Here is a 24,687-nt window from a genome sequence, read left to right as displayed (position 1 = left end):
TATACATATATACAAACACACAGTATATGTATATATACACATACATACACATCTCCGACCTTGGGAAATAGACTGGCAGCAGGAGACTGTTATAAAAAGAAACTCGAAAAGAGAATTCCAAAGAGAGAGAGAGAGAGAGAGAGAGAGAGAGAGAGAGAGAGAGAGAGAGAGAGAAAGGGCGTGGAGACATTGGCAGGATGGGCGGGCACAAGGGTGTGGGTGTGCGCAAGAAACTCTTCTCGGCCCAGGATAGGTGGCCGGAGACTGCGACTGGCACTGGAGGGAGAGGGGAGGGGAAGGGGTGGAGGGGGGAGAAGGGGAGGAGGTTGCACATGCAATGGGCGTCGGGCACACCCACCTTGCAGCAGCAGCTCTCTGTGATACCATCATCCCCTGTGTGTGTGTGTGTGTGTGTGTGTGTGTTTGCGTGCGTGCGTTTGTGTGTGTGTGTGCTCGTGCAGGAGCGAGCGAAGGCGACGACGCGCACGCACACAGACACGCACACAGACACACACACACACACACACACGCAATTCCTCTGGAACCTTCAGTCGAGATCCTCCGGCCTCGGCCTCAACACCAGAGAGCAGCAGCATTCGCGGCGACCGCTGTATGGAGAGAGCACCACCGACCGCTTCGTCTCTCTCTCTCCTCTCTCTCTCTCTCTCTATCACTCAGTTTCTCTCGCACACACGCACTCACGTACAGACACGGTCAAGCAAGGTCCCTCTCCTCCCAACCTCTCTCTCTCTCTCTTTCTATCTCGCAATCCCTCTTGGCGACTTGAAGAGAAGATCCTAAGAAATCCTTGAGGATCTTCCCGAAGACCTTAATTGGCTCCGAAGTCCTCTCTCACCCCTTCGCAATATGCGCAGCCGAAATGAATCGGGTCCTTGCTGTCCATCGGCGCCGTTCTGAGACGACCAGAAGATGACCCGCTGCCGAAATTAAGGCCCAAACACTTCCGGCTGTCTTGGGATTCCCCCGATATCCATCGGCAGATCGCTGAACAAAATGGAATCGCCGATAAAATAAGTCGTTCTGACGAGGGGGAAAATCAATACATTAAGAGTGACGTAAATGAAGGAAAAGAATTCCGTGAAGACGCATGACGGGTAAATTGTATAAGTAATTTTGCCATTTTGGGCACAACCGCCCAAGCCCCCGCCACAGGTGAAAACGAAATTAAAACGATAATAGATAAAGTGGTTGCGAAAAAGACAAGTGCCGAATAGACGAGAAATAACAGATAACGAGGTGAGGAAAAAAAAAGGAAAACAGTTCAGCGACTTGCCAAGAGGAAGTGAGGTCTCGTAAAACCGCAAGCGTAGGCGAAGGAGATCTCCGCTGAGCGACCTCTCAAGAAGAAGAAGAAGAAGGAGAGGAAGAAGGAGGAGGAGGAAAAGAAGAAGTCGTTGTAAACCCGAAGTCGTCGGGGGCCACGTGGCGTCCGCCGTCCGCCATCACGGAACCGTCGACGCCTCTCTCTCTCTCCCCGACGAGAAACTTCTCCTGAGTTCTCCCGGTTGGTAGCGCCACCTCGGCTCCGACGGGGCCAGGGATGGAATGCAGGTGAATTTTAAAAGAATTTCTCTGTCTCTCCCTCTCTCTCTTATCTCTCATTCCCTCTCTCTCTCTATCCATCTATCTCTCAATATTCTAACCGTTGTATTACGTTAATCTTTCCATTCGTTTTTTTATTAAACAGGATGAAATGCAAGTGAATAATTGAGGATGGAATGCAGGTGATTTTTAAAAGAATTTCTGTCTCTGCCTGTCTCTCTCTCTCATTCCATTATCTCTCTCTATCCTCTCTATCTCTCAATATTCTAACCGTTGTACTAAGTTAATCATTTCATTCGTTATTTTAATTAAACAAGATGAAATACAAGTGAATATCTGAAGATGGAATGCAAGTGAATTTTTGAAGAATTTCTCTCTCTCTCTCTCTCTCTCTCTCTCTCTCTCTCTCTCTCTCTCTCTCTCTCTCAATATTCTAACCGTTGTGTAACGTTTATATATTTCCATTCGTTAATCTGATTAAGAGAGATGACATATAAGTGAATATTTGAGGCTGGAATGCAGGTGAATCTTCGAAGAATCTCTCTGTCTCTCTCTCTCTGTCTCTCATTCCATCTCTCAATATCCTAACCGTTGCGTTACGTTTATATTTCCATTCGATATTCTAATTAAACAAGGTGAAATACAATTGAATATTTGAGGGTGGAATGCAGGTGGATTTTCGAAGAATTTCTCTCTCTCTCTCTCTCTCAATATCCTAAATGCTGTTTTACGTAAATCTTCCCATTTATTACTCTAATCTACTAAGATGAAATACAGGTGAATATCTGATTAATTTCTTATGGACGGGACAAAGGATGGAGTACTGGTGAATTCTCGAATAATTTCTCTCTCTCTCTCTCTCTCTCTCTCTCTCTCTCTCTCTCTCTCTCTCACACCGCTGTATTACGTTCATATTTTCATTCATTAATCTTATTAAAGAAGATGAAATACAACTGAATATTTGAGGATGAAAGCAAGTGAATTTTCGAGAAATTTCTCTCTCCCCGTTTCTCATTATTCTAACCGTTGTGTTACGTTCATGTTTCCATTCGTTAATCTGATCAAGTAAGATGAAACACAGGTGAATATTTAAGGAATTTCTTACCTTTTCTTTTCCTCATTTTTAAAACGTAACTGGGGAATATCTTTTCTTACATGGCTAGAAAGAAGACCAAATATTGGGAAATATTTTAAGACTCTCTCTCTCTCTCTCTCTCTCTCTCTCTTATCAATCTATTTTTCTTTTCCACATCTTTCACACAGCAATGTGACGCTTACCAATTTTATTACTCTAATGTAAATGTCTCTAAAAAATCTCTCTCTCTCTCTCTCTCTCTATCAATCTATTTCTCTTCTATATCTTTCTCACAGCAATGTAACGCTTACCCTTTTTATCACTCTAATTTAAGTCTCTAAAAATATTTCTCTCTCTCTCTCTCTCTCTCTCTCTCTCTCTCTCTCTTTCTGTGAGTTTCTTAACCGCAGTACAACGATGACCGCTATCTTCATTGCAATAATCTCGTCCACTAAAATTATTTTCCAGTTCGGTTTATATTTGCCAATTGCAAGTTTTTCCTTCTGTAGCTACAAAAAAAAAAAAAAATCGTATTACCTCCATGCGTATAAAATTCTTATCTCTATGCTTATTCCTCCACGGTTATTCCACGCTTATCATTGCTTTCAAAGGCAGAATGAATTTAAAAGCATCGCAAGCACCATCTCAAAATATGCTTTGTGTTTTTAACTTGCGCTCTGCAATTTCCATCTAACAAACGATGAAGTTTTTCCTGTGTTATTTACAATACTATCTATCGAACACTTATTTATACATCTCTCTGAAGAAACGTTTCCGCCAGTGTTTGGAATCAGGGGAATTGCCAGTTGGAAGCAAAAGTGAAACAGATATGACGAAAACAAGAAAATGAGCCATTATTCAATGAAAAGGAATCTTCAGGGTACGTTTTGGATGCAAAAATTCTAGTCTTTCACAGGAATGAATAACAGCTACGGAAACGCTCAGCAAATGTTCATTCAACATGAATAATAAGAGTATAAGATACTTATGTATACATATATTCTCAATATGTCTGTATCTATTTATCTATCTATCTATCTGTCTGTCTATATAATATATATATATTATATATATATATATATATATATATATATATGTATTATATATATATATAGATACATATATATATCTAGATATATACATATATATATATATATATATATATATATATATATATATATATATATATATATATATATATATATATATACATACATATATATACATATATATATGTATATATAAAAGATTACATTCATTATAATGCACAAACAGCACGAATAAGCGAATCAACAATACAAGAATAATATAATGCATTTATTAATTCATTCAGATTTATGCATTCATAATGAATGTACCCTTGCTCATCCATACACACAAACATACATTTTGTTACCTAAAGTATGAAAATGATTTCAGCCTAAAATCCTCTATTAAAAAAAAATCGTTCCACTTTTTGCTAAGATGATACTGGAATGAAACAAGACGAGATCCTCCAGTCAAATGAAGTTAATTCACGTTTTATACCTGTAATTGTATACGCCTAGACAAGTATTTTATTAACTAAATCATTTGTACGGGAATGATTCCAGCCTATAATCCTTTATAAAAAAAAAGTTCCCCTTCTTGATAAGATGATACAGGAATGAAACAAGACGAGTTAATTTTCGCTTTCTACCTGTGATTATACACCTGGACAGGTAATCTTTAGGTGACTACCGCGCGAGTCCCTTACTAAACAAGGCCTGGCAGACTGTATGACAGGACAGAAATTTGAAAAGCAAATAGTCAACATTCTTATGACTGGAAAATCATAAGTATTAAAAGAGCTTTATAAAGCAGTAAGTAAACTTGACTAAAAGTAAAGTGAGAGAACTTTAAGAAGTCTAATTACCAAACAGTATTTGACAAGGATACAGATTAATATAAATTTTTTTTATCCATGTTAATATCGGAGGTTACGTATTATCAAAGCACCGAAATTTTTATCTATTCATCCACCTGATGAACTGAATAAAATATTTAGAAAAAAAAGAAGCCATTTTACTACAAGATCGGTCTATGATTATGATATAAAAACAAAAAGAGAAAATATAAAGCCAGGGGAACAGCGAACTTAACAAGAATATATCAAGAAGTCTTTGCTTGCGACAAGAACAAAGAAAATCTGAAAACAATGCAAAGCGCCGCCCATACAACAACAACAACAACAACAACAACAATAATAATAATAATAATAATAATAATAAATAAAAAAATAATAATAACAGTAATAATAATAATATTACAATGAATGTGAACTAACATAACAACTAAACAATGCTTAGCAAAGGTTCTAAAACTCTGACACTAGTTGCAAGGATTAACTTTTTCGTCTAAACAAAGAATGAACATTAATAATGTGCTTTAGGCTGTACTGGACTTTTCACTGATATAAAAGGAAATGTTGTTGTTATAAAACCTTAGGCAGGGTATACAAATGTAATAACAGGACGAAAATAACCCATTATACATGAATACAAGGATGAATATATGAATGCATATATATATATATATATATATATACAGATACATATATAATATAAAAATTACAGACACACACACATGTCATATGTATATATATATATATATATATATATATATATATATATATATATATATATATATATATATATATATATATATATATATATAATGAATCATAACCTGAAACCTATCATATTTCATCGGCTATTCAGCGCAGATAATCCCTTTGTAAAAATTCTTGGTATTGTAAAGGTAAATAAAAGTTTTTCTTATTTTATTTCCGGACAAGGATGTCATAAATATTATCTTATTCATGTTCTCGTTTGTTTTGTTTTTATATATGCTCTGATTCGTCTGAATAGGAATGAGGATAACGGAATAAGTTCTTAGGATGGTAAATTACTTTGTGATACTGCAGGAAAATATAAAAGCTCGTATGAATGCATATGTATGTATGTATGTATGTATTTATGTATGTATTATGTATGTGTGTATGTATGTATGTATGTATTATTTATGTGTGTATGTATATATGTATTTATATATATCTGTATATATATTTATATATATTGTATATATATTTATATATATATTATATATATATATATATGCATTTTATATATAAATATACGGCTCCAAAGGTGCTATAGGCTTTCAGCAAGTTATTTCTAGTAGACTGATATACACCTTACTTCAATGATGTTTAAAGGGTCTATGTGCCTCTGCAGTTCTGAACAATTGCGTTCTTCAGCAGCCATTACGAGGTCTCTGTAGAGCTGAAAAATTGTGTTCTTCTGCAAAAATCTAAGCAGCCATTACGAGATCTGCAGCTCTGAACATTGGTTCTTCAGCAAGCCATTATTTCTGGAGCTCTGAACAATTGCGTTCTTCAGCAAAAATCTAAGCAGCCACGAGATCTCTGCAGCTCTCAATGATGCGTTTTCAGCAAAAAGGCAGCCATTACGAGATCTCTGCAGCTCTGAACAATTGCGTTCTTTCAGCAGCCATTACGAGATCTCTGCAGAGCTGAACAATTGCGTTCTTCAGCAAAAATCTAAGCAGCCATTACGAGATCTCTGCAGCTCTGAACAATTGCGTTCTTCAGCAAAAATCTAAGCAGCCATTACGAGATCTCTGCAGCTCTGAACAATTGCGTTCTTCAGCAAAAATCTAAGCAGCCATTACGAGATCTCTGCAGCTCTGAACAATTGCGTTCTTCAGCAAAAATCTAAGCAGCCATTACGAGATCTCTGCAGCTCTGAACAATTGCGTTCTTCAGCAAAAATCTAAGCAGCCATTACGAGATCTCTGTAGTTCTGAACAATTGCGTTCTTCAGCAAAAATCTAAGCAGCCATTACGAGGTGTCTGCAGCTCTGAACAATTGCGTTCTTCTGCAAAAATCTAAGCAGCCATTACGAGATCTCTGCAGCTCTGAACAATTGCGTTCTTCAGCAAAAATCTAAGCAGCCATTACGAGATCTCTGCAGCTCTGAACAATTGCGTTCTTCAGCAAAAATCTAAGCAGCCATTACGAGATCTCTGCAGCTCTGAACAATTGCGTTCTTCAGCAAAAAATCTAAGCAGCCATTACGAGATCTCTGCAGCTCTGAACAATTGCGTTCTTCAGCAAAAATCTAAGCAGCCATTACGAGGTCTCTGTAGTTCTGAACAATTGCGTTCTTCTGCAAAAATCTAAGCAGCCATTACGAGGTCTCTGTAGTTCTGAACAATTGCGTTCTTCTGCAAAAATCTAAGCAGCCATTACGTGATCTCTGCAGCTCTGAACAATTGCGTTCTTCTGCAAAAATCTAAGCAGCCATTACGAGGTCTCTGTAGCTCTGAACAATTGCGTTCTTCTGCAAAAATCTAAGCAGCCATTACGAGGTGTCTGTAGTTCTGAACAACTGCGTTCTTCTGCAAAAATCTAAGCAGCCATTACGAGATCTCTGTAGTTCTGAACAATTGCGTTCTTCAGCAAAAATCTAAGCAACCATTACGAGGTCTCTGTAGCTCTGAACAATTGCGTTCTTCTGCAAAAATCTAAGCAGCCATTACGAGGTCTCTGCAGCTCTGAACAATTGCGTTCTTCGGCAAAAATCTAAGCAGTCATTACGAGATCTCTGTAGTTCTGAACAAGTGCGTTCTTCAACAGATGCTTAGGCAGCGATCATGAGATCTCTGCAGTTCTGAACAACAATTCTTCAGTAAAAATCTAAGCAGCCATTACGAGATCTCTGTAGTTGTGAACAATTGCGTTCTTCGGCAGATACTAAGGAAGCCATCAAGAGATCTCTGTAGTTCTGAGTAACTGTTCTTCAGCAGATACTTAGGCAGCCATTACGAGATTCCTCTAGAAGCAGTAAGGTGTTTCAGCGGAAGTAATCACGGATTTGGCAGATTGTGGCAAAACTTTGAAAATTCCGGCCTATAACTTTTTTTTTTTTTTGTGTGCGAAGATTATTGTCCGTAGCGAAGGAGTATCGAGAACCACCTTGATTTGATTGATAGCTTATTCATTTATGGTTACTGAAAGTGGCATCACAACAACTAGGTTACATAGGTTTTTCAAGTAGCGTTGGAGCTCGCTAAAGTCTTTGGGATTATATCAGTACTTAAATTAGATATATTAATTTTTTTTTATGACTAAATCCAAATATTCTCGGATTCAACAGCATTTTCAGTAAGGTTTTAGTGAATTCAATCGTTATCGTATATATATATATATATATATATATATATATATATATATATATATATATATATATATATATATATAGATATATAGATATATATATATATATATATTATATATATTTATAATAAGAAGATAATCTGTAATTTTTTCGTCGTATCGGCCAAAATGGATGTTTCAATTGCAGATAGAGAGTTAAATATCACAGTCCTCTGTATATTACAGCATTTGTACATTACAGTAATCTCCCAAATCATCGAATACAGTAGAAGAAGAAAAGGAAATAAATTTTTAATAATTGCTTATCCCGATTTAAATCGCGCAAGTTATACGATATCAAAAGTTTGAAAAAAAAAAACCTCTGTTAATGGATATCAAGGCAATCGAATAAACTTACACGTACACCAAAAAAAAAACAACAAAAAACAACAAGCAGACACATAACCGCCCCAAAAAACAACAGCAAGCACCGAACAAAACGCCGCACGAACGCGTGCATGCAATGTACAAACAACGCAAGCAATCGCCCGCTTTCCGCTGTCATGAGATCGGGCGCGACAGAGCCGCGCTGTCGGCAAACCTCAGGAATGCGATATTACAAACCTTCTGCTTACCCTGGTGGGGTAGGGGTGGGGTTGGGGTAGGGGGTGAAAGTTCGTACTGGATTGTGGAGATTCTACTTTAAAGTACTATGTTCATATATATATATATATATATATATATATATATATATATATATATATATATATATATATATATATAAATATATATATATACAATATATATATATAATATATATTATATATATCTAATATATATATATACAAATATATATATATATATATATATCTAATATATATATGTATATATATATATATATATATATATATATATATATATATATATATATATATATATATATATATATATATATATATATATATCCGCACACACACACACGTTAAACAATAAGATTTCCCCCCGTCAGGTAATGTGTGTATCTGTACATGTGCATGAGTGCGCACTTACACATATGCTTACCTATGCTAATCAACCCCGCCACACAGATAACATGTGATCACCACCACAGAAAATCCCTTCACAAAAAACAGCCACAGAATAAGACCAAAACAATTCGGAAAACATAACAGCCGCAAGGACCAGATGATTGTCCCTGTCGAAACAGAAAGAAGAAAACGAAAAAAGAAAAGAAAAAGAAAATGAAGGCTTTAAAAACAGGCCATAAAAGTGTCTGAAATGAGTTTAGCGGGCTGGCGGCTTTAAATGCAAAAACCGAATTGAAAGATAAATGAAATGGGAGTCGTGACTGCGTAGGACACACACACAAAAGTTCCAATGCATTCCAAATACATGGACACGCTCGTTGTTGCCCGAAATCTAATATAGAATTAATCTGTTTCTGAATTAGATCAATTGGCTGTGTAGGGGAGGGAGGGAGGAAGGGAGGGGGGAGGAGGAAGGGGAGGAGGAGCCCATAGGGGTGGGTGTGAGGCGACCAGAGGGACTAGGAGGGAAGAGAGGGGGGAAAGCGTGAGATGGTGGGGTACCCCAAGGCGAAGCGGGACTGCCGCCGCAGTTCATCAAAAGCAGATTTCGATTTTCTTTCTTTTTTCATTTCATGAACTTTCGGTGTTTAATTCCCCAACTTGAATCTTCTTTTGACGGAAATTATATATTTTTTTGTGTTGCTGACAATGGTTGCCGTTTATTCACAATGACTCCTTCCTTTGTTTAATATATTTTTCTTGAATGCAATTAGGAATATGAGAGTATATATATGTGTATATATATACACACATAAACACGCACATATATATAGGCATATTTATATTCTTGAATCTATATACTGATATATATTCATAAGCAAGTGCATGTGAAATTTGCATGAACAATCAGATAAATTTTGACATTCGTATGTATATTCAGTACTGAATCAAATAATACTGAATAACACGTAAATAATACTTGCTGTTTACATAAATGAAAGTGACACTTCAAAAGTAACAGATTAATTTCTGTAAACAATAATCTCTGTTAACTGGACTAAATTTTCAAATACATTGTTTATGAGATGAATACATGCACTTTGAACTATGTAATTTACCCCCATAAACAGGAATATAATTAAGCTTTCTTTCTTGTACATCCTATGTACGAATCTTGACAAGCAATGGTGGGAAGCAATTGGCTCATTACTATCTCCGTCTATTTTGCTTAACGTTATCTATTTTTTTTATATCTTTCGTTGCTGAACAGATATTCATAAGCCAAAACACAGCTGGCCAATTTACCTAAAAACAAAGTTACTTGAAATATCGAAGTGACATCAAAGAGAGTATTTTCGATGGCAAATATTTATCATTTTTAACAATTCCAGTCGAGATTCAAAGCGATTACCTTCTTAGCAACAATTCCCAAAATTTGGAATTCAGTTTCTTCTCCCATTGCTTCCATGATTGATTTAACGGCTTCACACTACCCTATTAAATCAATAAAAACTAGATTTGATGTCTAACAAACCCAGATTGAAATTTTTTGGATTATTACTAACCCGTTGAAAACTTTAGCGGTAAATATACTATAATCACACGGGTCTGCAAAATTGAACAAAGTGAAAGGTAGCGTGTATATAATGTGTGGTTTAAGGCGTCACTGTAGTCCTGAGTTCCTGTCTTCCGTGGTTGAGCCCACGAGACGACGAACTTATTATCAACTAAAAAATTCCCCTTCGGGTAACATACATGAAAATACATGATCTCCGAGGTAGAGCGAATTAGATATTAAAGGATATACATACAGTATGTATGTATGTGTGTGTGTGTGTGTGTGTGCGCACGCGCGCGTCGAATTTTAGCATCGCCGCTCGTATCAGAAGGATAGTTAAATATGATATATTTAGTCCGCAGACTTTCCCAGCGCTGCCATGAGAATTCTTGTTTTATTTTGTCTCATTTTAATTCTTACATTCGTCTTCCGCCTCTATTTTGCTTCTTTGAAGACACCTGATACTTTAGAATACGTCACTGATTTAAAGTGAATCAAGTACTGAATTCATTCAGGCTTCAATTGCCTAGTGACTACCAGTAATATTCAATTTTCATTTACCGCTTATTCTCTAACATCGATTATAACTGGAAGCAGATGAGATGGCTTCTTCAATGAACTTTAAAATACAACTGATAAGGAAACGGAGCAAGTATATTCAACAGACATTAAAGAAATAGTGTTCGGAAAATCTTCGTTGGAAAATGAATCTTACCCGCGTTTCCAGGGGCTTAACACAGGCATGTCAATCATATCAATCTCCATGAAGCTACTCCGCCCTAAAATAGAAAACTGCAGTATCAGCAAAATTTTCGAAATTGAGATATGCCACCTACTGGGCTCGCGAAACACAAAATGCACAAGTTCCTGCAGTTTCAGAATGATTCTTCAATGCTTCCCCGGGGTATTTAGGGGGTCCCATTAGCAGTGTCTGCAAAATCAGTAGTAAGGCAAGAGAGTGTCTACCATTTTTCTCAGTTTTGTGTTTTTGCAGATGCTGTAGTCTTCCATTTTAGGGCAGTGCTAGCATTAAGGGTCTTTTCGTAAAATGAGAGTTAGTAGGTCATGTGGTTAGTATGTACTTACACACGCACACACACACACGCACAAGAGCACGCGCAAAAGCACATCAAACGCAAACTACGCGCAAGATAAAGTCTTAATTTGCAACTTTGCGGACTGAATTCGGGTATCGAACTTATCAATTCTCATGCGATTATTATTATTATTATTATTATTATTATTATTATTATTATTATTATTACTTTATGTGCAAATTCTTTAACGGACAAGCCAAAAAGCCACTGAGCAAAACAGTTCCCACAGAATAGACCGCTATTACTTTATAATCAGAGGAATGTAAAGATGAAAGTAACCTTAAATGATGACAAAGGTAACGACAAAAAATAAATAAATAAATAATTTAATTAATTATTAACAAACAAAATGTCTAAAGCATAAAGCATAAAACTTATGTGCAACACGAGAAAGAGAAGGGCTGACACCTTCCCTTGAGCTTGTACTGAACCACCATCATGCATCGGAAAGAATGATTTTCGAAAGTGCCTTCATATGCCATTTTTTTTAAATTCGAAATTTTGTACGTATTTTTTTTTCTCCCTTTAAGGAGTTATTTTCTTACATCAATACATAGCTTTTTTAACGTCCTCTCTTTATGGTGCAAGTCTATGAAAATTCTCACGGGTCATGTTTATGAAAGCTGTTACATACAAATACATCCTGAAATACAAGGTTCCAATGATAGGGAGCGGCAATACTGTGGCACCTAAACAGGGCAAAAATTTTCATTCTTACCAAATCGAGTAGGACGCACTAATCACAGAGCATGGCTGTAAAGTCAAGTATACCTTAGTTTTACCAGACCACTGAGCTGATTAACAGCTCTCCTAGAGAGGGCTGGCCCGAAGGATTAGACTTATTTTACGTGTCTAAGAACCAACTGGTTACCTAGCAACGGGACCTACAGCTTATTGTGGAATCCGAACCACATTATAGCGAGAAATGAATTTCTATCACCACAAATAAATTCCTCTAACTCTTCATCAGTCGACCTGAGATTCGAACTCGGGCCTAGCGAGTGCTAGTCCACAGCTCTACCGACTCACCCAACGAAGAGCTAGCATGGCTGTGGAGACGAATAGTGAAAATATCGTACGGTAAGAAAAATTTTTTTTTAAAGAAAGCAAAATGACGAAGGGTTTGACGGCATTCTGATTAATGATTCACGTTTTGAGGAAAATACCATCGCATAAATTCTACGGATTTTGCCTAAACAACGGAAATCTTTATAAGAAGTCTATAATGGTTCAAATCATTCGCAAAAATCACCTTGATTTAAAGATGACTGACCTAAATTTTTTCCAGTTCATATTTATTACATTCTTTCTTAATCAATATTACGACAAAATTAAACTTAAGACCTGATATATAAGAAGTCTATAATGGTTCAAATCGTTCGCAAAAATCACCTTGATTTAAAGCTGACTTACCTAAATTTTTTCTGATCATATTTATCACGTTCTTTCTTAATAAATATTCCAACAAAATTAAACATAAGACCTGATATATTTGACAGCTATATAATCATCTCTATACAATCTTTATAGATACAGCAAAGTGCGCTTGCAATTCAAAATTCTTTTTCACAGCAATAAATATTATATCTCTAAGCAATGCGGAGAAGGAAAGTTATTTACCAATAAAACTACCGACTCACAGAAATACCAATAAACATCGAGAGAGATTCCAGTCCACGGGAATTATGATACAGGAAGCGCTGAATTAAAACTCTGTTTGGTGTAAAGGATTCTGCGTATCGTAACGATATTCCTATCGTAACCGGCCAGACGCATACGTAACGTACATAAACACAACATAATACAACTTTTATAAGAATGCAGGAGTATATAACATATAGACATCACGGGAATCACAAAATCACAAGATTTATACATGCGCACTAATTGATACAATGTATAACACGGGAACAGCCTAATCTGATAAAAATAACGCCTCGATTATGAACGCATATGAAAATCAAGTGCATGAATACCAAATAGTTATTGATCGATAATACTGAATTTAATATAAAGCGGCTTGAATACACTGACGTAGGCCTGTGTCAATGATATATACATAAAGCACTAAGAGATTTTGACCGGAGAGGAGACGATGCCATATTTTAGGATAAACCCTCACATGGAAATAAAGAGAAAGAAGTGAAGACTCTTTAAAAAGAAAACAATTTGGAAAGAAACACCACTAAAAGGCGGGAGGAAGTGACAGCGATGAGATACATGAGAAACATGACCTTTTCTTCGTATTCATCGTGAGAAGAATTTCGTAGAGAGAGAGAGAGAGAGAGAGAGAGAGAGAGAGAGAGAGAGAGAGAGAGAGAGAGAGAGAGAGATGAAAATCGAAAAGAAAATGTCTAATCGGCAGCTGGGATCTTTTTTTTCCTTTCTGATGAGTCATTCTTAAGGTATTCGTCCTTCTCGATGAATGACCGAGTTCTATCTCTTTTTATTTGTTTATTTTCAATTTTATATTTTGTTTGTTTACGTACGTTATGAATGAAGGTATGATCCTTTATGCGAGAATTATATTTTTTTGATTGTCATACGACAGTGAACGGGAAATTTCATAGACTGAGTTACCAGCGACTGTACTGATCTCTCTCTCTCTCTCTCTCTCTCTGATCTCTCTCTCTCTCTCTCTCTCTATGTGTGTGTGGAAGAAAAGAAAGTACACTTACACTTACACTTTCAAGTCTCAGGTAAAATACAACGTCGCCAACTCTAGATTAAGTTGAGTTGAATATAGAATTTAGGCCAAAGGCCAATCGCTGGGACCTATGAGGTCATTCAGCGCTGAAACGGAAATTGACAGTAAGAGGTCTGAAAGGCGTAACAGGAGGAAAACCTCGCAGTCGCACTGTAAATCAAATGTTGGGAGAAGGTGGAAAGTAAGATGGAAGAAAGAGAATATGAAAGGAGGTACAGCAAAAGGAACGAAAAGGGTTGCAGCTAGGGGCCGAAGGCACGCTTGCAAAGAACCTTAAGTAATGCCTACAGCGCACCGCATGAGGTGCACTGACGGCACACCCCTCTACGGGGCTAACTCTAGTTTAATCATCCTTTTTCCGGAAAGATTGTCTGAAGTTTATCTCACTGCTCATTTTTACCTATTTATTTAATTTTTTTGTTTTTTTTTTTTTGTCTCCTTATACTTCTAAAGAAGGAAAGATTTTGCGAAATCTGTCTTTTCTGATTATCCTAAGGCACTGAATAGGATCTTTAATGGATTATGTAGTTAGTGACTCTACTGGTTTTTACTCACTCTCTCTCTCTCTCTCTCTCTCTCTCTCTCTCTCTCTCTCTCTCTCTCTCTCTCTCTCAAACAATTTCAAGTACCGGTTCTACTAATGACATCCAACTTTATTACATCGCTAATTTTAGTTAATATATTCAAATTTTGGAAAGATTACCCGAAATTTATGTGAGAACTACAAGTCTAGAAATTCACAAAGGAACCAAAAACTATCGAAGATAAAACCAAAAATTAAAATCAAATCGAAACAGCAAAATCTACGACAATTATACAATGTTAATATGGGAACAGACCAACCTAGCGAAATTCCAAATAAATGCAATGTTTTAATGATAAATATTTCTGTCGATATTTTTCCCGGATCTGCAAAGTAATCAGTCGATAGTCAACTCATCACAGTTAATAACTGTCATTCTTAAGAAACTCTTAAGAATGTCACGACAGTTCGACCCAGCCATAACTGTCGTATGAAATTCCGCGACAGTTATTTTATACAGTTCGGAATTCGAGGTATGTAAGAACTCCGCCGCCGTGTGGAGGAGATTCTGAATCCGAGAGTAAATCGAGTAATTCGTTTAAATCAACCTTCGTCTCCTCCACTGCGCTATTATAAAAATCTGCGCATCTCTGCGTAGGTTTGCGCGTCCCTGCGCGCCTAAGTCTTGTCTTTTATCGCGCTATTGAAGCTGGTCTGTTATAAAGTTAAGATGAGAATTTAATTATTAATCGGATATATTTTTCTTTTTATTATTGATCACTGACCTCAGCCAGGCTTGGGATGTGCTCAGGTCACCGGCTCTCTCTCTCTCTCTCTCTCTCTCTTATTAAACTACTGATTCTATAAAAACCAGTCTGAATATTATTCTTGTTAAACTACTGATTCTATAAAAAAACAGTAATGAATATTATTCAGTAATAAGTGTTTTATAAAAACAATATTATGTAATATGTGTTATATATATATATATATATATATATATATATATATATATATATATATATATATATATATATATATAGAGCATTAATCTCTATTATGTTCTACATCTAAAAACCTTGACTTTACAAAATTTATGGAACTATTTATGTTACTGTTGTCTTCTTGAATGAAATATTTCTACTTCAGGAGAAATATTTCAATTTTATTTAAGAACAATGACCTATCTTTCATATTTTTTATGAAAAAAACCTTCCCTTGGAATACTAAACTGGTTGAAAAATTTACGTTCAGAAAAACCATTCTTATAAGAAAATGATTAATAACAAGTAACAGAAAAACGTGCGTAGTAATAACCCGAAAATAATAATAATAATTTACCTGTATAACTATTACTCATTATGGTTATATTTCAAATTTTGATTTTTTATTTTAATTTTCTGTAAAAGAAAACCATTGTGCCGGCTCCGTCTGTCCGTCCGCACTTTTTTCTGTCCGCCCTCAGATCTTAAAATCTACTGAGGCTAGAGGGCTGCAAATTGATATGTTGATCATCCGCCCTCCAATCATCAAACATACCAAATTGCAGCCCCTTAGCCTCAGTAGTTTTTATTTTATTTAAGGTTAAATTTAGCCATAATTATGCTTCTGGCAACGATATAGGACAGGCCACCACCGGACCTTGGTTAAAGTTTCGTGGGCCGCGGCTCATACAGCATTATACCGAGACCACCGAAAGATAAATATGTTTTCGGTGGCCTTGATTATACGCTGTAGCGGCTGTACAGGAAACTCGGTTGCGCCGAAGATACTTCGGCGCATTTTTCACTTGTTATAAATGCGTCTACGCTAGCAAAGTTTAAATAATCATTATGACAGATCATTCAATTCGTCTAATCCTGAGACAATTAATTTGGGGGAAAACGATTGGTTAATACACACACACATACACTCACACACACATATATATACACCTATACAGTATATACATTTAGGTCAATAGATACAATTGCTAAATATTTACGTCATTAAATATAATTGCTACATATGGTTAGGTCAATAACCCGTATAGTAAGATCTAAATCAATATTAAGTAAGCTTAAGAATTCTGTTTGGGTAGATAATTAAAAAAAATACATTTAGGTCAATCAATATGAATTATCAGGATAATTTCAGACCGTCCAAAATTACACGATTTCCACTAATTTTAAGTAAACTTGAGAATTCTGTTTGTGGTTTGACGGTTCTCAAAGATGGTCCCGATAAGCGGCGCCAAACTGCCACCGTCCCGAGCCGAGCTTGGCGATGAGACAGATTTTGCTGCCACCTAAATTAGATTTTGCAGCACGTTAATTATATTTTACAGAGATTTTGCACCTAAATTATATTTTACCGAGATTTTTTTAACCACTTAAATTAGATTTTGCAGAGATTTTGCACCTAAATTATATTTTACAGAGATTTTGCAGCATCTAAATTATATTTTACAGAGATTTTGCACCTAAATTATATATTACAGAGATTTTATAGAGACTTAGATTAGATTTTGCAAAGATTTTGCACCTAAATTATATTTTACAGAGATATTTTGAAGTCACCTAAATTAGATTTTGCACCTAAATTAATTTTACAGAGATTCTGTAGCCACTCAAATTAGATTTTGCACCTAAATTATATTTTAAAGAGATTTTGAAGCCACCTAAATCCGATTTTGCAGAGATTTTGAAGCCACCTATATTATATTTTACAGAGATTCTGAAGCCACCTAAATTAGATTTTGCAGAGATTTTGAAGCCACTTAAATTAGATTTTGCAGATATTTTGCACCCGAATTAGATTTTGCAGAGATTTTTCTGCCACCTGACTTAGAATTGCAGCACCTCAATTAGATTCTTCATCACCTAAATTAGATTTTACCGATTTTGGGGCACCTAAATTATAGTTTAGAGATTTTGCAGCACTTAAATTAGATTTTGAGGCTCCTAAATTAGATTCCGCAGATATTTTGCAGCCACCTAAATTATATTGTGCAGACTCTAATTTATATTTAGCAGAGATTTTTCAGCCACCTAAATTATATTTTTAAAATTTTGCAGCACATTCATATTTTGCAGCACATGAATCATGTTTTGCCGAGATTTAGCAACACCTGAATTAGATTTTGGGGAGATTATTATTATTATTATTATTATTATTATTATTATTATTATTATTATTATTATTATTATTATTATTATTATTATTCTGTTGTTTTTGTTATCGGTGTGTTGTCCGTATTCCTTGTACGGGAGCTACTGCAGGTACAAAAAAAATGAAAATAATTAGTGAATGACTTCGTTCTTTTTGAGCGATCAATCAGAATTCCGTCGCATGAAATAATTACCTCTGTATATGTGGATTTGCCTTATTCAGATATTCAGAGTATAAACACATACATACATATATACATACACACATATATATATATATTATGAATATATAAATGCATGTATGTATATATACGTATATACATACATTTACATATATACACATAAATACATACTGTGCATGCATACACCGCGTTCAAAAGACCGCAGTCTTCCGCCCGCCGACATCAGCGCAGTAAAATATCACTGGGTCCGACCTGTACCAGAATGGAGGGGAAGAAACGTCGTCTGAATGAATACCAGATTTTCCCGATACAAATCCCGGCCCCACCCCCACCTCTCCCCCGGCCATGGGTGAACGGGTAACATCCGGGATCTCCTTGCCCGGATTACCCAAAGGCTCAAAAGGCGAACACAAAAAAAATACAAAAAAATATATATATATATATATATATATATATATATATATATATATATATATATATATATATATATATATATATATATAATCCTAAGCGAGGAGGATATATTTTTTTTTTTTTTGGGTGAATGCAGGAAACAGCTTGTGGCCCAGGGCTATGTATACCCCTGCGTCAAATGGGTACGTATGTTATCACAGGGCTTCCCATGCGCATGCGTCAGATGGGTATGAACATTATGCGTATCATGCATACATATATACACGGATATCACCTCGAGCTACCTACTTCTTTATGGGAAAATCTGATAACTGCTAAAGAAATATGTATAGTTATTGTATGCAATTATATATACATACATACATATATATATTATACATATATAATTATACACACACACACACACACACATATATATATATATATATGCGACACTTGGGCATACATATTATGCATAGAGCATACTTCTCTATGGGTAAATCTAATATCAGTTAAATAAATATGTATAACTATGGCACACAATTGATTATGTACACATTGCAAGCACAGGTGATTCCTAATACAAATTCATCAGCTTTTTTTTTGAGGAGTTTAGCCGATCAAATGATTAAGTGCTCTTTCTTTTCTACGTATTACTAAGAACTTTTTACTTTTTTCAATTTTTAATAAAGAATAGGCATAAAGAACCGACAATGAAGATGATCTCAAACGAAAAATAAAAACTGAATATCGATCAATTTCCACAAGCGTTTCATATACGCTAATGTCGCCATTACAATGTCCGTATATTACCGTTTACAAATTAAAACAAGTAAAAGGTGAGCCGAAGTTTCTTTGGCGCAATCGAGTTTTCTGTACACCCGCTACAACGTATAAGCAAGGCCACCGAATATAGATCTATCTTTCCGTTGTCTCGGTATAATGCTGTATGAGCCGCCGCCCATGAATCTTTAACCACGGCCCGGTGGTGGCCTGTGCTCTATCGTTGCCAATCGCACGATTATGGCTAACTTTAACGTTAAATAAAATCAAAACTACTGAGGTTAGAGGGCTGCAAATTGCTATGTTTGATGGTTGGAGGGTGGATGATCAACATATCAATTTACAGCCCTCTAGCCTCAGTAGTTTTTAAGATCTGAGGGCGAACGGATAGACAAAGCCGGCATTATAGTTTTCTTTTACAGAAAATTGAAAAGTACTGAAGAGTTTTTACCGTGATCACAGAGACTGACACGTCATAGCAACAAGTATAAATCACTAATCCTCTTTTGTAAGTTTACTTGTATTCAGAACCCAGAAAACGGCAAAATATAGGTACTAAGAATTCTAGAATATTTTCCTCAGACACCGAGAATGGAAGTGTGCAATTAATTATGAATATGAAGCATAATTTTTGTTTTAGTTTTATAGTTACGAAAAATATCCACTCGAATTAAAAATATTCAGTATTTCTTCCTAATTACGCTGGTGTGCAGTTTAAGTCTGATACCAGAAAAATAAAGAAATTCTTGTTCAAATTCCTGCCTGATCACATGACATGCCGGAAGTGATTGAGAAAAAATAATTAGAATAAAAACGAAATACAGTTGATATAAGCTCAAATTACATATATTTCTGCGCATATAACTAGATGAGAATATTGATTACTGGACACACAAACACGCACACACACATATATATATAATGTATATATGTACACACACATATATATATTCATAAATACACATACACACACATAAATAATATATATATATATATATATATATAATGATATCTAATCAACATTAATGCACAACAAACAAAATACTACCTTACATTTTCTCCAGGTTACTTTTTAAATACGAGTGATTTCGTAATCCGCGCCAACTGAAAACTCACTTGCGTTTCTACCGTTTCAAAACTGCATGCTTGCGATGATAGTGTCACTTGCATGCTTGCGATGAAAGTGTCACTTACGTTCAAGTGGAACAGGAAACAGAAATCACCTGAAAAAAAAAAATTGAAATCAAATTCCCAGAGCGATATTTACATCTCTTACGCATAAGCCTTAGAGTCTATTGGTTCTCAGTCGTTTTCACTTCAGTCCTTCCTTCATGAATTCTCAACCTTCATGTGGCTCACTATAATTTTTTACAAAAATTCCCCACAGTCCCCCCCGCCCCCCCAAATGAAAACCACACAATTTCTCACACGTGACAATATTACGTAACTTTAAAAATTATTGTCAACGTAATAAATAAAAAAAAAAGAAATTTTTCTTCTACGACGACGGAGTGGTGCATTTTAAACAAATTCTGATTTCTGACAATATTTTGAAATGTATAATTTATAACAGTCAGCAATGGCTCCCATAAATTCTCGTCATGGCCCCCAGGTTGAGAACCCATGCCTTTGACGCTGACAAGATCGATATTTTGGACCAAGCTATGCTTGCGTTCTGATAAACCTAATTAAAGTCTACGTGTTCTTTAGAGTTCATTTACCGACCCTTTTCAAACTGTTTTGTAAATGAGTTTTAAACAGAGTACCCCGTGCTAATTAAGTGGATGTTCAGTTCATTAACTTGCTTTGAAATAATATATACTGTCCTTAAGTTTTTATTATTATTATTTTTCCACGGAAGCATCTTGTTGCCTCCTGTCCTTTAAAATCTTGTGGAATTCCTCTTATATGATTTCATAGCTACAGGTCTTTGTGAAGCTTCGTTAATGAAAGGTGAATACTAATTAGCATCGTGTGAAAGATTATATAAATATATATATAATATACAAAGACATACATATATATATATATATAAATACATACGTGTGTATATATATATAATATATATATATATATATATATATATATATATATATATATATATATATATATATATATATATATATATATATATATATATATATATATATAAAATAAGTCAACTCACTACAATTAATTTTCATGGAATGTATCGTACTTTTGAGGAAATCGAGAATTTCTGTTATGAGAGGACTCTTAGAATATATTTAAAAAAATATATATGGCTTTTGTTAAAAACTCTGACTCCTAGTGCATCTTGAAATGATCTCTTCAGTCGTAATCTGATTTTTAGTACATGACGTCCAATTAGATAACACGGATGTTCAGCTGCCGCTGGGATCTCCCTTTGTGCTGTTCGCATAATAATTAAGGAGGTGCGATTTTATGCGGACTTCTTTCGTGGTGCATGGAAGTTCATCTCTCTCTCTCTCTCTTCACCTGTCTGTCTATCTGTTTCTCTCTCTCTCTCTCTCTCTCTCTCTCTCTTTCTCTCTCTCTCCGTCTGTCTGTCTCTCTCTTATCATATAAGGAATTCCTTTGTGGTACATGAAGTCTCTCTCTCTCTCTCTCTCTCTCTCTCTCTCTCTCTCTCTCTCTCTCTCTCTCTCTTATCATATAAGGAATTCCTTTGTGGTACATGAAGTCAGTCTCTCTCTCTCTCTCTCTCTCTCTCTCTCTCTCTCTCTCTCTCTCTCTCTCTCTCTCTCTCTCTCTCTTATCATATAAGGAATTCCTTTGTGGTACATGAAGTCTCTCTCTTTCTCTAATTATATACGGATTTGTTTTGTGGTAAATGAACTCTCTCCCTCTCTCTCTCTCTCTCTCTCTCTCTCTCATTAGGAAGACAAACTTTTAATCCCAAATCATATAAAATCAAAAGAAAGGCACTGAGTTCAAAGGTGGTATTTTGTTTATCGTTTTCAAGAAGGGTTCACAATTCTCGAATAAAATCACGAAAAGAGAATCGACCACCGTTTCTAGACGTTCTGGTCATCATGAACAACAGGGATTCTAAATTTACTGTTTGACAGAAAGACTGAGAAAGCAAATTCGCATGTGCTGTTTTAATCCCATCATGCATGAACCAAGTATATAAATATATATATATATATATATATATATATATATATATATATATATATATATATATATGTGTGTGTGTGTGTGTGTGTGTGTGTGTGTGTGTGTATGTGCGCGCGCGGTTGTGTGTCTGTGTATAACTGAATCACGAAGATATGGAACGTGATGAATGTATAAGTAGAAGCATTTGCCACGAGGGGAAAAGTGAAACAACGGAGTGGTTGCTAGGCCTTTCGACTTATTGTCCTTTACTTAGCTAAGTAAAGGACAGTAAGTCGAAAGGCCTGGTAGCAACCACTCCGTTGCTTCACTTTTCCTTCGTAGCAATTGCCTTTATATATATATATATATATATATATATATATATATATATATATATATATATATATATATATATATATAATATAAGTATACTGTCTGTACATGAACGTGAAATACTTACACGTTTTTACATCCGCACGTGAATACCGATACACACCACTACGTGCATAACCAACCCTTATACCTATTTCGCCTCCAGTTACGTGAATCGTTATATATTCCTACGGCGTGTCTAAATCGCCCCGCCGGAGTACTTTCCCGGGGTTCCAACCCTTGCACATAAACGGCAAAGGTCTATCTCCCCCCGCCCCTAAACAACCAAATTAAATCTACCCTTGAAATATTCTAATGGCAATAGAAGTTAAACCCACATGTTGGGTTTGCACGGTTATTTATAGAAACCGATTTCGATATAGAGTTTGCGTTGTCATTAAACGTCCCGGATGCGGCTGCCAGATGTACGGGTTTGTTTACATTGGAATCAAGGACTGGGATGGAAATCTCGCGCCTGGCCTTCCTCGCCTCCTGCTACTGCTGCTGCTACTGCTGCTGTTACTGCTGCCTCTGCTGGAGCCCTTCCCCGCCCCCTTTTCTTTCTCCCCTCGGCTGGAGAGAGAGAGAGAGAGAGAGAGAGAGAGAGAGAGAGAGAGAGAGAGAGAGAGAGAGAGAGGAATGTCTAACAGACAACGAGCAAAAAAACATCCAGAACTTTTGTTGGATGTGTCCATTTACACATTCATATAAAAGATTCACACAAATATTGAGAGAGAGAGAGAGAGAGAGAGAGAGAGAGAGAGAGAGAGAGAGAGATTCATCCTCAATCACTGACAAAAAATAAAAAGGATAATATATGAAAAAAATTTAAGAATCAAAATATTGACACTCGATTTATTTTTCCATCGTCAATTATTCTACATCACTCAACTTTGAATGGAGAGAGAGAGAGAGAGAGAGAGAGAGAGAGAGAGATATTTACTCCTAATCACTCACAAAAAATAAATTTCTAAGAATTGGAATATAGACACTACCGGATTATTTTTCCATTATCTATTATTTTATGACATTCAACGACAATATTACTTTATCTGATGTATTAACTTATTGCTGATATAACGTTTGCTGAGCAGTAATTGCGTATTCTCGGTTACAGCGTCATTAGCATAGCTATCTCTCTCGGTAAATGTAATTAGAGCGAATATAATCGCTATATGTATATCGTCCATTCGAGTGCGCAAACATATATGCAGATTTACGCGCATACGCGGATGCATTGGGATGCTAGCCACACACTTGTATATACATACACATATACACACACACACACATATATATATATATATATATGTATATAAATATATACATATATATATGTGTGTATATATATGTATGTATGTTTATATAGTAACGCAGGTTCGTTTCCCCGCTACCGGGCATCATAATTTCTTCATAATTCTTGCACTTGGATCTTAAGGCTTTGCAGTGACAAGCTATCCAAAAAAGCACGAAGAATTCGAGAAGTTAAGAGGGCAGTGTGGCTATTACAATTACATACAAAAATTTCATCTGTTATGTTATGCAAGTGATAACGGCACCCACTTGTCATTACCTTAATCTTTCGAGCTCAAAGAACCTATCTGAGTACCATGAACTGCAATGCAAAGTCTTTTGTCGAAGACAGTAAAAAAAAACTTTTGGGCTAATATCTCATACCACTGTGACCAATGTGCATCTTCACGTGTGTAAGTCTTTGTAATAATCTATTTTCCTAGTTTGCGTGTGGTTGTATCATTAATGATTTGGATGAGAACCTTGTGTTTAAAATGGTGTGGAAATTGTCTTCAAGATTTTAGCTACCTGTATAATATCATATTGATAGTTTTTTTTTTTCTATGTGGTGGTAATGTTTCTCAAGAAAGCAACTGTTTTCAAAATGAAATTCCTTTACTTGTGGTATCTAGCTCATTTACTTAAACATATATATGTTATATAT

The 24,687-nt window shown here is 35.6% G+C and overlaps 1 protein-coding gene across 1 annotated transcript in view; it reads left to right on the top strand.

Moving 5' to 3' along the window:
• Nucleotides 1–317: 317 nt before the first annotated feature.
• The window catches only part of LOC136842852 (lachesin-like), a 210,219-nt gene continuing 185,849 nt past the window's right edge, over nt 318–24,687 (top strand). The window contains exon 1 of the mRNA XM_067110726.1: nt 318–1,572. The gene's annotated coding sequence lies outside the window, so the exon portion shown is untranslated. The remainder of the gene's footprint in view (nt 1,573–24,687) is intronic.

Source organism: Macrobrachium rosenbergii, chromosome 10, assembly GCF_040412425.1.
Source record: "Macrobrachium rosenbergii isolate ZJJX-2024 chromosome 10, ASM4041242v1, whole genome shotgun sequence".
Classification (NCBI taxonomy): domain Eukaryota; kingdom Metazoa; phylum Arthropoda; class Malacostraca; order Decapoda; family Palaemonidae; genus Macrobrachium; species Macrobrachium rosenbergii.
Note: the sequence above shows the minus strand (reverse complement) of the source record. Positions and strands in the feature narration are given on the sequence as shown.